This window comes from Lates calcarifer, linkage group LG7_1 (genome assembly GCF_001640805.2).
Source record: "Lates calcarifer isolate ASB-BC8 linkage group LG7_1, TLL_Latcal_v3, whole genome shotgun sequence".
In the NCBI taxonomy this organism is placed as follows: Eukaryota; Metazoa; Chordata; class Actinopteri; family Centropomidae; genus Lates; species Lates calcarifer.
The window spans coordinates 1,163,773-1,179,899 of NC_066839.1; positions in this window are offsets into that span (position 1 = coordinate 1,163,773).

Below are 16,127 nucleotides of genomic sequence, written 5' to 3' on the forward strand. Positions count from 1 at the left end.
ACTGACCATCTCTGCCTCAGCGGTGGTGCTAATGAGTGTGTGAGGAGAATAATGAGTCCACACACACTTATTCTGCCAGGAACAAACCCAGGCTGCATGTGAGATGGAGGAGTCACATCTGATTGGCAACACACTGAATAAAATGATTTCCCTGCTCTGAATCTGCCTCTTTACAACAATGGATCTCATTGTTACAGGAGTTTACTTTAAGAGCTGAATGTTTTTACTCCAATCCATTGTGCGCTGAAGAAACAACAAGCTGATTAAATTTCAACATTCATGTTAATGTCTAAAAAGTTTTCCAACCAGTCAAAGCTATTTAGGAGGTTGCTGCTGTGTTTTAATATTTCAGTACCTGAGCAGTAAATACATCGAATCCTGTTGATGAAGCCCATTCACTCCTGTTTAACTCTACCAACTTTACAACTACAGAACACTTGAAGTAATGTTCTGTTTCTCTTTTATCTATGCTGCTTTAATTTACATCTGACTGTAACACCACTAACATTAGACTCAGTTAAGATTCAAGAATTCTTTATTGTCATTATGCACACACACACACACACACACACACACACACACACCACAACAACATTTAGTTTGCCAGCTCTGTGTCAAAAAGGCACAATACTTAGAAACACAGCAAACCAACTTTAAACACACTATAAATATGTGCAACAGAACAATATAATAATGTAATAATATGTACAGTAGCGTAGCAGCAGATTTACACTCAAACTAAACTGCACACCAACAACACAACCAGAAAACTACTGTTTAACTTCTACAGTCTGAAAAACAGCAAACTCTCATTTACTAGAAATAAATGAAATAGAAACACACACACACACGCCGGCATAAAGTTAAATACAATGCAATCAGGTTCCTGTTACAGGCCTGATGTGACACAGTCAGTGTGGTACCTTCATGCTGAGGTGAGTCCAGGCTGCAGGTGTTACCAGGTGAAGAGCAGCTGCTTTAGCTGCACAGAAGCTTCATTCACTGTTCTAATGAATGCTAACAAATACACTCAGCGGGCTAACGAGCTAGCATAACCGTTTTAAGCTAATACACACAGGTGACCACCTGACGAGTAGAAATCTGTGCAGCAGTGACGGGTCGCACCGTGCCGACGCTTCGGAAATCCCGGAAGTGTTTTAGTGATGCGCGGATCGAGATTGTCGAGTGACGTCACTGTTTACATTCGAAGCCTCGCAGGTTCAGGAAGTGGTTCGAATATTGGCGCGATTTATGAACATCTGCTCGCACGCGGTTTGTTGGTCTGTGTGTGTCCGAGGTGCATTTTGTTCTACGGCTGCTGATTCTGATGGAGCTGATCTCTCCCTATAAGGTAATTACACTCAGTAACACTATTACAGGTGTGTTAAGGTTGTTATGCAGTGGACTATATTTTATTGGCTGGACCCAGCCCAGGTGAGTGTTCCTGTCATTATGAGTTATTCACATGGTGACTAAATTATTGATTGATAAACATTTGATAAGTAATATTAGATTCCATTGTACTGTCACGTTACATACCCATAATACACTAAACAAAACCAGAAATGTTATTTCTGTGAATGAACACATGAAATGCATTCATCAGGATGAACTGATTTCTTTTACTGTTTGAGCCTAAGTGCTGTTTTATCTAAGGACTGAAACCTTACAGTTGACAGCTCAGTCTTCAGACAACCTTGCATTAATTCTCTGCTCCTCCTGAATGAAAAAGAAAACAAGCTTTTAATTTTCTAAACAACCTATAACTCCTGATATTCTACTGCGACCAGATCTGGAAGGCCGTCGAGTTCCAGGTTGGTAAAATACAGCTCGATGCTGAGAGATGAGCACGAGCTCATAAATACACGGTTTCTCTGCTCTGCGACATCTCTAATATCCTGACTCAGTGAATGAATGGAGAATAAATCAGCTCAGCATCCCGGCAGAATCCATTTCCATAATTTGAACAAAAAGTACTTTGGCTTCAAAACACTTTAAGGGTCAAACTCCTCATAACTACTGTCAGTTATCTAAACAGACTGAGGTGTCCCGAAGCTCTAAACTGTCCAAGAACAAGACAAGACCACTGAGGGACAGAATAGAATCAAATGAAATACACCTCCTCCTGATTCATGCCTCTGCCTGCTAACCCCCAACCTCCATCACCATCCTCTGCTCTTTGCCCCTCCAACTTACACAAATGAAAAGCCCTGAGCTGTGGTTTGATCCATCATTACCATAGATTAACTCACCCTGACATTAGCAGATTCTGCCTCTTGCATGCAACATGACGCTCGTCTTTTATCTCCAGACTGACAGACACAGGAAAACAAAGCTAAATAAAGAGCAGCACTTTAATTATGCCACTTAATTTATGCACAGGAGAAATTAGTGGAAAAATTGATGCTGAAAATGAACATTAAGGCACTTCAGAGGTTACATAAGTAGTGATTTGTAATGAATTTGAGTGTTATTCCCCCAAGAATTAATTGTCTGTTTAAAATTAGTACAGTCAGTTTTGTAAATCCATTCTGACCTATATACTCAGTGTGGGAGGCTCAGCTCTGATATGCAATTAACAACAGGCAGTAAAGCAGTCAACAACTTTAACAGAACATGTGTTAACACAGTCAGAAAGTTTGTTTAAAAAAGTTGGAGTACATGTTTTTTTTTTTTTTTGTGATATCGATAACTACTTTGCATGGCAGTAAAAGTTGAGTTGGATGACCGTGTTATTTAGAGGAGCTCTCAGGGTCTGCTCTCCTGCTGCAGCAGCTCAGTGGCTGTGGATATTCAGGATGAGTCCTAATGGTCTTGGTGACCAGACATTAATGACCTTTCCTTCAACACAGCCCAATGCCAAAACGTTCACCTGTGCACACACAAAGAAATGTACTGTATGTCCCCAGAGGATGAACGGAAAGGGAAACATGTGGCTCCACATGTGATGCATGGAGAGTGTGTGGACTGCTAGTGGGGTTATAAACCTTTTAGTCTTGTCAGCATTGTAGTTAATGGGGTGGGGGGGGGGCTCTATTAAAGTTAGAGATAAAGGAATTCTAATCCCACAGAACCCTGCCATTTACTTAGCTGCTAGACATATTTTCTAATGCAAATCTTAATAAACACTTCATTAACTTTGGAGGGTTTGCTGTTAGTGGAGCTGAAGCCATAAACTCTTCTCAATTACAAAATGAATGAGAGAATTTAGGCCTACATCTGGGCCAGACTGCTGCCACTGCCACCTGGACCCAGACAGGTAGAGGTTAATAGGTGGAAAGATCTTTCCTGTGGCTTCAGTTCGACACTGTCAGGTGAAGAAAATAAAAGCAACAAAGATGGAAAGGGTGGTTTTTAACTCAGAGCAGCATGTTGGTCTAAAGCAGGTAGAGGGAATGGTGTTAATAAGAACCAGCATGAAACAGCTGATTGTCGCTCTCAGGTGTTTTTGGAGACTACGTTTACAGAGTGCCTCTCATAATGACTTCCAGGCACCACATGCAGGCCTGTACCTGCTTCACTGCAGGCTCTCATTAAAATATTATTGTGCCCACTGGGATTCAGGTTTGTGATCAGATGCAGTGAATGTGTTCATGAAAGGCACAAAGCAGACAAACCGAGGGAGTGAGAGAATAGGGAGACTTCTGATGGTGGCTTTTGAAGTTTCCTAATAAGCATCTTACTGATGAATTGATTAAAATGGTGTTTAAGATGCCAGGTCAGTGTCCGGTGATGTGGTTCAAACTCCTGCTGACCAGGATCACAGGCTGATTAGTAGATATATTTTGATGCAGCTCAGTCACCACACCAAACACTCTGTTCCAGTCTGTCTACCACTTACTTGTTGAAGTTTCAGTCTGGACCTATCAGATGGATTGCTATGACATTTTGCACATATGTTCATGGTCCCCAGAGGATGAATTCTACTGACTTTTAATCAACCCCTGACTTTTCCTCTAGCACCATCAGCAGGTCAAAGTGGTCAGTAATGTAAATATCTCAACATCTACTGGATTGATTGGTGCAAAATGTGTTCCTCACATTCATGGTTCCCAGACAGTCTATCTTAACAAGTCTGAGAATATTCTCATTTTTCATCATGTAGTTGAAGTCTGGCAACTCTAATACTTGGTTATGGTTGGGGAAAGATGTGGATCTCAGCCTCCCTTTGGACAGAAGACATAGAAAGAGAAGTGGTGGGAATGACGGTCCTGAAAGGTGTTTGTAACATAACTTCATTCATGTGACCCATCCTGTGGGCCAACATAGCTCCCTCATTGTTCCTCATCCTGAGCAGTCTCCCTCCAAACTAGGTTCATCTTGGCCTCTTGTCAAGGAGTCCGTCTCGTTGTAACCTTTAAGATGTGGTCTGCCTCATTTTGAAGCACATGACCGTCATAGCAGCTTTCTCTGGCTCCTTTCACTAATGATGTCCTTGTTGTTGGGTCTCAGAAAACAAACAGACTTTCCCAAAACTTACCTCAATATTGACAGTGTAAGTAGGAGAGAAGTTTGCAGGCCTGGTGCTAGTTGCACAAGATTTAATCAAAGTAACACCAGCAGAGCTGCTCTGTGTACTCACACTTTGACAGCACACACCAATCAAATTAGAGGCAGCAGATGGAAAACATACCTGCTGTACAGAAAGTTAATGGTGTAAAAAGGGAAGATCTTCATACGTGCCAGCTGGAGTGGAGGAGAAATGATGTAAGAATAAGACATTAATCTTTATTCTGTGTTTCTGGTATCACTCATAATTTTAATAAAGGTGGTATGCTTTTCATGAAATTTGATTTCCTGCTAGCAGAAGAATGTAAAATGAAAGTGAAACAGGCAGGCACATGGTAGATGTGGATACATCTCCACCAATGAAAGTAACTAAAATACCAGCATGGGTTTGTCACCAGTTATTGACTTGGTTCAGACTTGTGGCTGAATTAGCAGAGGCACTCCTGTCAATGTAGGAACTTATTCTTAAACCAAGTGAAGGTCTGGGTGACATTTAACATGTATTTGTTTCTTTAGGAGATAATCAGGAGTTTTTGTGTTTTTGTGCTTAGTGTGTCCACTGACCATTTATCTTCAGAAATTTCACAGTAGAGACTTAAACAGTAAATGTCTTATTTCTAAATATATACTAGAGATCACGTTATGTAGACTGCACTATCCTCTGAATTTATTCTAATAGAAAAATGTGTCTGCATTCAAACAAACAGAGCCATAGACAGTTATGCTGATCATTTGATGGCTATATTCAGATTTCATTGTGGTCTCTCTATTGACAGTTTTACACAGTCAGCAAACAGCCTCAGCTTTTAGCCACAGTTTTCCCATCTATCGTGTCAATCTAAAGTTCCTCCGTGCTTTTGTTCTCAGATTGGTTTGAGATTCGTTCAGCACACTTCACTTGTTCTTATCATTTTGCATTGTGAACAGCAGCAGCCTGGTTTACTGAGGGCAACAATGAGTGACTGTACAGATTAATATAATTTCTGTCTGAAATCAAAGAAAACGTTCTGCTACATGCACCATGCAGTGATCCTACAGAGACATCCTGTCCCATCAGCGCCCCACTAACAGACCATTTTGATTCTGTGACACGTTTTAAATCAAAGGTGGGCGTGTCGACAGGACACACTGGCCTGATTCTGTTTGATTACTTAAGGAGGTGTGGCTGCAATCTATGACTGTGAAACCACTGATTACTGGACGCTGGTGCAGTCTGCAGGTCCGGAGGGAAATCCTCATTCTATGATAGAGATTTACCTTTAATGTTTTTGATGCATTTACTTTTGTAAAATTCTTTTGTAGCTGCTGTAAATGACAAGAGGCCAAAGAGGAACTACTAAAAAACTAAAATGCAGGTTTCATTCATCAATAGCGTTTTTTTGGATTTTGGCCACAGAGATGGGAGTTCTTACAAAAGCAGAAAAACATCTCAAAGTGCAGTTCGTTATTTCTGCAGTTCCATTTCCCCTTCTTCAACTGTTGCGGTGGTGTGTCAGTTTGTGCTGGTGGTCGGTGATCTGCAGTGAGGGCAGGTTGGTAGCCTGGAGGGTTTGGATTAAAAAAAGGCCACTGTGGCTCTGCCTCTGCCTGAGTGGCAGCCATTAAAGCACTGCACCCAATTTGGCTCTCATTCTTCCTGTGTCCTCGTCCACTCTATCCACCTGCCTCTGCAGTAATCACCAGCCTTTTCTCCTATATCTTCATCTCTGCAGTTCCACCCTGTATTGTGGTCACGTACTTTGCTATTGCTCTGATTTATCCAGCCATCACTCAGCCTCTGTCTTGCCTCCACATTTCTGGCTTTGTCCTCATCATTGTTCTTGTTGAAATAAACATCTGAGTTTGTCATGAAAAAGAATCATGTATTGGCTCACTCATGATCACATTTTCCTTTTCAAGGCTTCTTTTTCCTTTTCAGGAGCCGAGTCTCATCAGTTGTTTCACAGTTGATGTGAATGACACCTCGGAGCTGCGTTATTTACTCAGCTCATGTAAAATCAAGACAGTCAACAGTCTTCCCTTAGGGAAGCTGTTCCACACCTGCTTCCTGGTTTGAGTGTGAAACACACCATCTATATTAGCAGGTCTAGAGCGAGCAATGTGAAGAGAATGAATGACGTGAGGATCTGGCAGAGGACAGGTGAGAAACGGCTGGTATATATAAACTGTGAGCTGATTGGGGAATGGGAAACAGGTGAGGTGGGTGTGGGAGGCAGGACTGGCTGATTAGGGAATGAGAGACAGGTGAGCAGGTGGGTGTGGGGAGTCAGGTGTCTGAGACACGGAGGAAAATCCGAGGAAAATAGTGAACAAATAGTCAAGTATTTAAAAGTGAAAGAAATGCTCATCACAGATTCACAGTTAAATATGTTCAGTTTGTTAATGTTACAACAGAGCAGCATGTGATGCTGTGTAATAAAGTTTAGTTTTCAGACTTGATGTTGTGTGTTAACCCACAATGATGATGCTGTGTGAGTTTACATAGAAAACAACCTGCAGGCTGCTGGTGTGTGTTGTTGGTCATGAGTTGTGTAGAGACAGAACACCGTGTTAATTGAGTGTTTTTGCTGTTTGTGTGAAGAGTTAATGTTAACGGTGCAAACACGTCTGTATATCTGTATATACATGATTCATGTTGTTTTCCTATAGGTTCATTTTGTTCTTGTCTGAATCAGACTCATTAAATCTTGGGACAAGTAAAAATTTTAGACGCTTTTTTGTGTTTGCGTCCGCTCGAGTCCCTGATTTTTTACACAGTCATGTAGTTTGAACCAAACTTGCCAAAGTTTCTTCAAAACCCCTGAACTTTGTTTTATATTTTAATGGAGATCCAAAGTTTTCAGAGACACCAAGTGTGTCAGTTTGAATTTAGGGGAAATGTGTCAAATATTTCCATTTGATGGAATGATGCTGCCATGAAAACACAGATTTCTGGGTTTGAGTTTTTCACTCAGTGTAAACATCTTGTAGCTTCAGTGAAAAGTTGGAACAGGATGATAGAGAATATTTTTGTGATAGCGTTACAGTAATTAAGGAGGGAAAAGGGGGAAGTGGCTGCTGAGGGGCCTGAACTAATGAAGCCTCCTGGACGAGGAAAGTGTGTGTGACTTGGTGTAACTTTCTCCTGTGTGTTATGCAAAGTCCTTGGACTCCAAATTAAGTTGTAGGATGAGAAGTATTAGCATCTCATTTTTACTCAGTGTGTATTTGTTCAAGGACTCTGAGGCAAAGTGTTTCTGGAGAAGCTGCTGAAAATATGAATGGAGTTTGTTTTCTGTTTTTTTTTTTTTTCTCTGTAACATTATGTAATCCTGTCTGTGAAGGCGTCTCTATGAACAGAATGAGAAATGAGTTAACACACTTTAATGTTGAGCATCAGGGCCTTTTCATAGTCCTTGAAAATCTTTGAACGTTTGCTTTTTGATACTGGACTGAGGATTCGTTGTTGTGATGAGACAAATACCAACAAGGCTGACATTACAGCACAGGCCATGGTTATGATTAGATTAACAGCAACTAATAAACCTATTCTTATGGTAATTCATTACAGTTTATAAAATAATGTACATTTGCCAGGCAAACCTCCAGTTATTAAAAAAACAACCAAACTACTGCATATATTCCCCATGATCCTCTGCTTCTAGAACAGGAAGTACTGTCACTGTAACAAACCAAACTCTGTTCATAATTCTTGATGTTTTGAATATTTCCTCGCTTGATATCAGAGATGAACGCTGACTTTAATCACTTTTGAGCTGATCTACATTTCAGCATTACTTTTGAACTTGCTGAGCCTGATCGATAGATACTCTCTTCTCACATGAGATCGTATCCACTCACCAAAGACTCAGACTGAGTCCAGTGTGTGTGCTGCTGACTTTAAATCATTTCATCAGCGCTGGTTACAACATAAAATTTAGGGCCCAATAATGTTTTTTCAGAGATGTGCTGATAATTAACATTCAGGAGACGGAGAGATATTTTTTTTAAAGTTTACGTTTTTGATGCATTTCAGTAAAAAAAAGTTTCTGTCAGCACCTTTCGTCCAAAGACCTGAAAAGACTTTTCTCTCCAGTTAAGGTGTGTGTGCGTGTGCATTAATATACGACCTCTCACGTATTTATGCTTCTTTCTGTCCAGCTCTCCATCTCCACCTTCCTATTCAAATAAGCAGCTTTGATAATTAACAGCTTTATCCCTACATCCTCCCAAATGAACTGCACTGTCACCTCCAGTTTTCAGCTAAAATATGCACCGAACACTCTCTTATATTATGTATTTATGTATTTCACAGTAAAATAAGGAATTATGGGAACAGTGCCTTCATATTTCTGCTGACATTTCAGCCTCCAGAAGCTGCCAACGAGGCTTTAGTCTCACGGTTGCCTCATTTTTACAGTAGATAAAGTGTTTATGTTTCTGAGGTTGGTGGAGATGCTGAGGGATTCACCCCCACCTCGATTCTCCAAATATTAATTGCAGCTCCGTCCTAATATTAAAACCTGCCACTTCTGATCCCATATGACAGCACGCCATCGCAGTGATGGAAAACTTTGAAACAGCTGAACACATTCCCTCCATGAACAGGGGAGACGACGATGAGCTGGGAGGATGGGAGGAAGTGTGTTTGGGGCTGACGTTTGTCTGGATTACAAGTCAGACCTGAATGATTGGATGTGATTGTGTTTAATTAAAAAGCTGTGTCTGCCTGTCAGGTTCGCTGCGTTTTTGGCTCGTTGTTCTATTGTTTATGCCAAATCTGAAAACCTCTACACAATAGAACACACACTGAGCTTTTGTGATTCTTAATAAACCTCCAGTCTACACCTGCAGTGTAACACTGAAATGTCCCCTCATTTGTGGCCTTTTTTACACCCTGATCACTCAGTGAATGTTGTTTTCATCAAAGTGAGACAATAGATGAAAACAGATTAGCAGTGGAAGTTTTCTTAACTAACTTTTTCATCTTTTTTTTTTACTGAGTTTCCTCAGTAAGTGTAGCAGTAATGAATGAGATGTGGTTAGTAAACGTTCAGTGCTTTGACACTGGTGAGTTAAATCTGCATTCACCTTTTTTTGCCACTTCTGGCCACTTGGGTTTTCAAAGTTAAAACCTTTCACATTTTCATTAAACCAAAGCTGGACAGGAATATTAAGGACAACTTTCTCTTTTAGCTCTGTCTTTGGTCTCTACCAGCTCCTGGCTCTTAAGTTATTAGATCCTGTGTCTGTCTGTTGTTTACAGCTGAGCACGTAGTGGACAGTAATGGAAACAGATAAAAGGTTAATGACAGAGCTGAAGCAAACAGTAAAGCCACTGCAAACCTAGAGACTGAAAAGTTTGCTAAGTTGATGAGAATTGTCTTTAATGTTATTTGGCATGTACATCATATTAATTTCTGCCTAGTTTCTAGCCTTCAAGCAGGGTTTTCAAGAAGCAGCTAAACAAACAGAGTTAATCTGACCGATCGTCCTCCCCCAGGAGCAGTCACAGCTCTGAATCTGTGCTCATCAATCCCCTCATTATCTGCTTTCTGCAACCCAGTCAAGCACAAGCTCATTTAGGAAGCACAGCCCCTTTAAATGGCTGATCAATAGCAGGCTAAAGTAAAGCCAACCCAATAAACTCAGTGTGATGTGTCAGTGTGTTGGAGTGGAGATAGCACAGGTTGGTTTACTGTAGCGCAGCAGTCCTCAGCTAACATCTGTCAGGAGACGACAGCTCCTAATTTATTTAACACTTCTGCTTAGTGAAGAAATTAAAGTCATGATGATGGACTAGGACAAAGAGCCTCTGAGGCAGGAAAGAGAAATTCATCCTCCTCATGACACACATCATGCCCTCAGTCCACAATCTGTGTTAGAAGGTGTGACACAGATGTTGTGAGAAATGACAAAAGGCTCAGATGCAGCAGGGAACAGGGAAAAAGAAGCACTTTTAGTTTTTCCATTCTTTCCTTCCTCTAACTCATTCTGCTCCTCTGTGATTCAGTGTGAGTCAAGAAAAAATAATTACAATCTGTTCCCTCTGCCAAGTATCAGCTAGTTAGTGGCTAAACCTGTTTGTAAAAATGTTATCAGAAGAAAATAAGTGGTATCGTCAGTCTCCTTCGTCCTTCTCCATGAGCTGAGACGGTTTCTGCTCTCACACACTCCAATTCTAATCTGCCTCAGGTGCTATATTATTTACATATAATGGTAAAGATAGTGATCTATTTCCATATGCATACAGGTGAGTCATGCACCCTCATTAAACTGATACACAGGGAATCATGTTAGTATGCTTTTAAAAACTTTCCACAGTTAAGCAGCCAACACACTCTGCTCCACGACTAGAACTAAACTGTTGATCCAAAAATGATCCACAAACCGCGAGTCTTCACGGCTGTGGCTCAGGAGGTGGAACAGTCGTCCACCAACCGGGAGATCGGTGGTTCGATCCCCAGCTCCTCCATGTGCCGAAGTATCCTTGGGCAAGATACTGAACCCCACGTTGCCCCTGATGTCGCATCAGAGTATGATGTGTGTGTGTGTTAGAGGGCAGTTTGTGTATATATAAAGTGTTGTGTGAATGGGTGAAGTGCTTTGAGTGGTCAAAATGACTAGAAAAGCACCATATAAGTGTCCATCTACCATTTAACCAGAGCTTGAAACAAAAGCAGCTCTGGTGCTCTGAACCAGCAGAGGGCGGGGTCATGGAGCCGTGTTACCATCATTGCAGAACAACACAAAGTGCTTGTAATGGGTCACAATTGTATACACAGTTTGATTTATATAAAATGAAGAAAGAAAAGTAACAGGAAAGAAATCTAAAATGTTCATTTAGAGCAGCATAAATGTATCAGTCCTAACAGTGAGAAAACCAATTAGCTGCTTAAATTCTCAGTGTGGTTTAAATATTTCTTTACTTAAAGTAAAGTCTGCTGCTACAGTCCAAATGATCTCACTGTATAAACTTTAAATATTTGAGAGCTCCAATCTGTGCACAGAAGGTCAATTACCATGGAATCCCAGAGCAGTGTGGGAAGATCTGAATAATTAATGAAGACATCAGCTCTGTGCAGGATTTAGGAGGTCTGAGTTTGTGCCTCCTGTGCCAACCAGTTAGTCTGAGCAGGTGGTTATGCTCAGTCGCCTCCAAAATCTGCATATATCACTGCACATGTCCAGACCTCTGAGGACTGTAAAGTTATTTGTTGAACACAGTGCTTTTGGATAATCGTAGTTCAATTCCTTGCATAGTGCAGTTGTAGAGCAAGGCATTAACTGTTGCAGGGTCTGGGCTGATTTCCCTCCATATTCTGATGATCTCTGCACTCGAGTTTGTGGAAGTGGCTTTGGATGAAAGAGTTGACCAAATGGGGCGATGTTAAAATAATCCATCACTGAGGTGAAGTCATGGAGAGTTAGGGAGGAACATCCACACTGTTGCTTTTCTTTGATTGCTTCTGCAAATGGCTCCTTAATCAAACCACTGAATGGGTCAGATGGTATTAGAGCTGATTAGATGGCCCCGGCTCGGCTCTTTAAAAGACGACATGTCCTCAATCACACTCGTCATTCACTTTCTCTGCCCCTGTCTCTCTCTCCTGTCCTCTTTTCATCTATCACACGTTCACTTCATTTTTCTGTTACTTTATTCTCTCTTTTCTTACACCGTCCTTTTCCATTTCATTTCCTGTCTTCCTCTCATTTGCTTCTCAGACGTTTGTCTCAGGTTGCATTCAATGACATTCTCTAACATCTTCTGCTAATCAGATCTGTTGGATGGTTCACTAAACTAATGTTCAGCGTGGTTTTAAAGATTTCTGTCCTGTGTCCCTGGGAGAACTCATTTGGGCATACAGCCTTTTATTTTGTTGTTCTAACCCTCAACCAGGAGAAAGACTGTGACCCAGCAGTCGACTGTCCTCAGCGCTGACTGCTGCATTGTCATCTTTCATGTAGAGCAGAGGGTTTCAAACTGTGAGATGCCTCCTTAGGGATTGTTGGGGAGAAGAGAGAGAGAAAGGTGAGGTGTGGATGGGGAGGTTCTGTGTGTGGTGAAAATGACCTGAAGTTAGTTATTGTAGTTAGTTAATCTGTGAACCAGTCGGCAGCTGGAGCTGCAGCAGCAGCTCAGACACACAGCTCCAGGCTCAAGGTTCTCTTTAAGCAGATTGATGCAGTTTGCATCAAAAATCATTCTCCTTCTCTACACAGCTTATTTTTAATGTTTGTCAAAATGCAAACACACAGGCAACAATCATTTAAAACACAGGTGACCAATGAAATCCTGATGTAGAGTTTAGTGTCTCCACATTCACACCACCTTGTTTCCAGAGATTTATTTTACCTGTGGAGTGTTTAGTCATTTACTTCAGCTTGTGAGGCCATGTTAGAAAAATGTCATTCAGACTGTGGGCAAAGTGTGTTTAATAATGAGATTTTAGCAGGGAAATGAAAAGAGGTAATCAGCCCGATAAGGAGGTGGAAATTCTTTTTCGCAAGGACACACAAGCAACAATGCTTTAGACCAGCCGCAGATGAGTATACACCGAGGAAACTGTGTGGAGGAGAATTCAATGTAAGCCTTTGAGCAGTGGAGGTCAGAACCAAAACAGTGCTTTGTGCTCCACACAAATGGGAGAGGATTTGTGTGGTGAACTGCATTCTTGCAAAGATTGCAGAAACATTTTCATCACTACAACAACAAACAAACAGACAGAGAGAGGTCAGTGGAGATGTAGGAGTACGTACTGAGGAGGCTTTTTTACTGTAAAGTATATGATTCATGTTATTTAGCTTTTTTCACAATGAGATTTTATTTATCATGTTGTTTCTTGAAGTGCAACATTTGAGGATTTTATTCCTGCTGCTTTTACTTCCCTGTCGTTCTTTCTTCACTCTGACTGTCACTCTGTATCTTAATCTTACTATGAAGCAGCTATTTCATATCCTGCAGTACGTTTCACAATCAAATGTCTCTGCACTGCTTCACTTGTGGGAACAGATCCATTCAGATTACACACATGTACACAGGATACACACACACACACACACACACACACACACACACACACACAATTGTGCTGCAAACTGATAACAGATCCTCTTATTAGTCTCTGTGAGAATTAGTGAGATAGACAAATATAGGAAAGGGGACGTTTGAGACACTGAGGCACTGAAATAGAATGAGGGTAAAAAAAAACCAAAGAGATACTGAGACAGAGAATAAAAGGCAGATTGAAAGAGACTATGTGATGGAGATGCAGAGGTGGAGAAGGAACGAGAGACTAACTAAAGAGAAGGAATGAGAGAATGGATCAGATACAGAAATCAACAGCCACAGAGCCTGTTAGTCTGTGACGCTCATTACAAACCAGAGAGCAAAACTGTTAGATGGATGAAAAGTGTAGAGACAACCGTGTTATTCTTGCATCATTAACACTAACCAGTGTGTGTTCCTCTGTTGTCGTGTTCTCAGTCACAGCTCAAATCAAAATCTGCCTTCAGCCAAGAACGATCCAAATCTCTGCCCATTCTATCAGGGACGCTTTGGGAGCCGACTGCGTGTGAAGTTGGGCGGTTGTTCAGCAACTTATCACTCTGATGAGAGGTCTTCAAGGGTCTGATTGGACCCACACTCGACTCTACAGAGCAGAGGGGTTTGGATCTGAACAGAGGCTTCTGAAGTGTCAGGCAGATCTGCAACAGGCTATTAATCAAAGTTTTCTAAGATGAGTGAAAATGAATGTTTCTGCTCCTGTAGTCAGTAATGAAAGTAAGTAAAGTTTATTTGTAAAGCACTTCTTAAGACAGAGCAATCACAAAGTGCTTTACAGTAGTATCATTAAAAAACCATACCATAGAAACAAAATGGGAGACGCACATAAACAAACATAATAAACACCAACCAACAGCCAAATGCCTTTCTGAACAACTGAGCTTTTAGCTGCCTCTTAAAAGAAGCCAGAGTCAACAGAGCGGAGACTGGGTGGCAGGTTGTTCCACAGCTTAAGAGCTGAGGTTTGAAACGAACAATCACCTTTAGTTTTCAGACGGATACGGGAAAGGACCTAAGAGCCTGGCTTGTGGTACAGAGGTGCAGCAATTGAGTAATATAAATCGGTGCCTCACTCCGTAAAACCATGAAAGTGAGTCTAAATTTGACAGAAAGCCGGTGGAAACGCTTTAAAAGTGCAGTGACGTGTAATATTTGAGTGTGAGTTAGAAACCTTGCAGCAGTTTTGATTGGAGGCCATTAATTGACGCTTTGTTCAGACGAGAAAACAGAGTTACAATCATCCAAACATGAAGAGATGAAGGTTCTGAACATTAGCTTTTACAGTGGAAGAAAAAGATCTGAAACTCTGTTTGACTTGAGCACTGATGCTTTCAGGAGCAGGAGCAGAGTGAAGGTACAAAAAGTTATTTTCCATCCAATCTTTGGTCAATTAGTGCAGGCTGTTGTAATAACTATGGTGCACTGCTCATGTATGACTAGTGAATGTTGTGGTGGAGGTGGTTGATGTTTGGTGCTGTAGAGAAAAGTGGAAACCACCACTTTTTTCTGACTCTGGCTCAAACAGATGACATCTTAATCCTGCCTGTGCAGTTCCAATTGGCTTTGTTGTTTTTCCCACCAGGAAAACAGATGTCAGTGAACACAACACAGGAGCTAGCTGAACCACTGAACTAACTGTAGATGTGGGCAGTACTTTAGAGGTCTGGAACCGAGTGAGGATTTTCTTTTCATCTTAGGTATAGACAGAAAATCATGTTTTAGCTCTTCAGTAAGATGAATGAAAGAAACCCACTGAGCTACAGAGGCTGGTGGAGGAAAGGCGAACAAGGTGAGGAAATGAGTCTATGGTTCTCTACAAAACAGATGCTCAGAAAAAGATTTGAAATTAGAAAATAGACACTGGTGGACACTGAGAAAGAAAATAAAAAGAAAGTCAAACAAGGAAGGAGAGAGATGTAAAAAGGAAATGAAAGGTGAACGAGACAAATACAGTCTGAATGAAAACGTGTGGGTATAGCTACAGTCATCATGAATAATTTGTATCAAAGGCCGACAGAAAAGCGTTATCGCCTCAGCAGCCGAAAAAATAATCATCTCCACATATTTCCCCATCTTGAGATTTAATGCTCAAAGTGAAAGGTGAAAAATTCGGAGAGGATTTTTCACCACATACGACACAAAGAAAAAAAAGAAATCCAATCTGTGTTATCAATGACAGGGAGGAAGAAGAGGAAGAACAGAAGGAAAGAGAAGAGGGAAGACAGGAAGAAGTGAGGTAGGAAAAAGGAGATTAAGTGAAGGAAGGAACGAAAGAGAGAAAAGAAGGTAAATGAAAGAAAGAGAATGAAAAAATGAGGAAAAAGACAAAAATACCCACAAACAAATGAAAGAAGGGAGGAAAGAGGAAAAGGGAATAAAGTGATTAAAAGAGAGCAAGTGATTGACAGAGACCAAAATGGATAAAATGACAGAGAGACACAGAAAAAAGACAAACTGTGAGAGAAGAGGAGAGTGGGGTGACAGAGGAGGGAAGAAGGAGATCAAAATAACCGAAGCCTGGTTATTGAATACAGTGGAAACCTGCTCACAGTGAGCGGCCGGGGGACTTTTA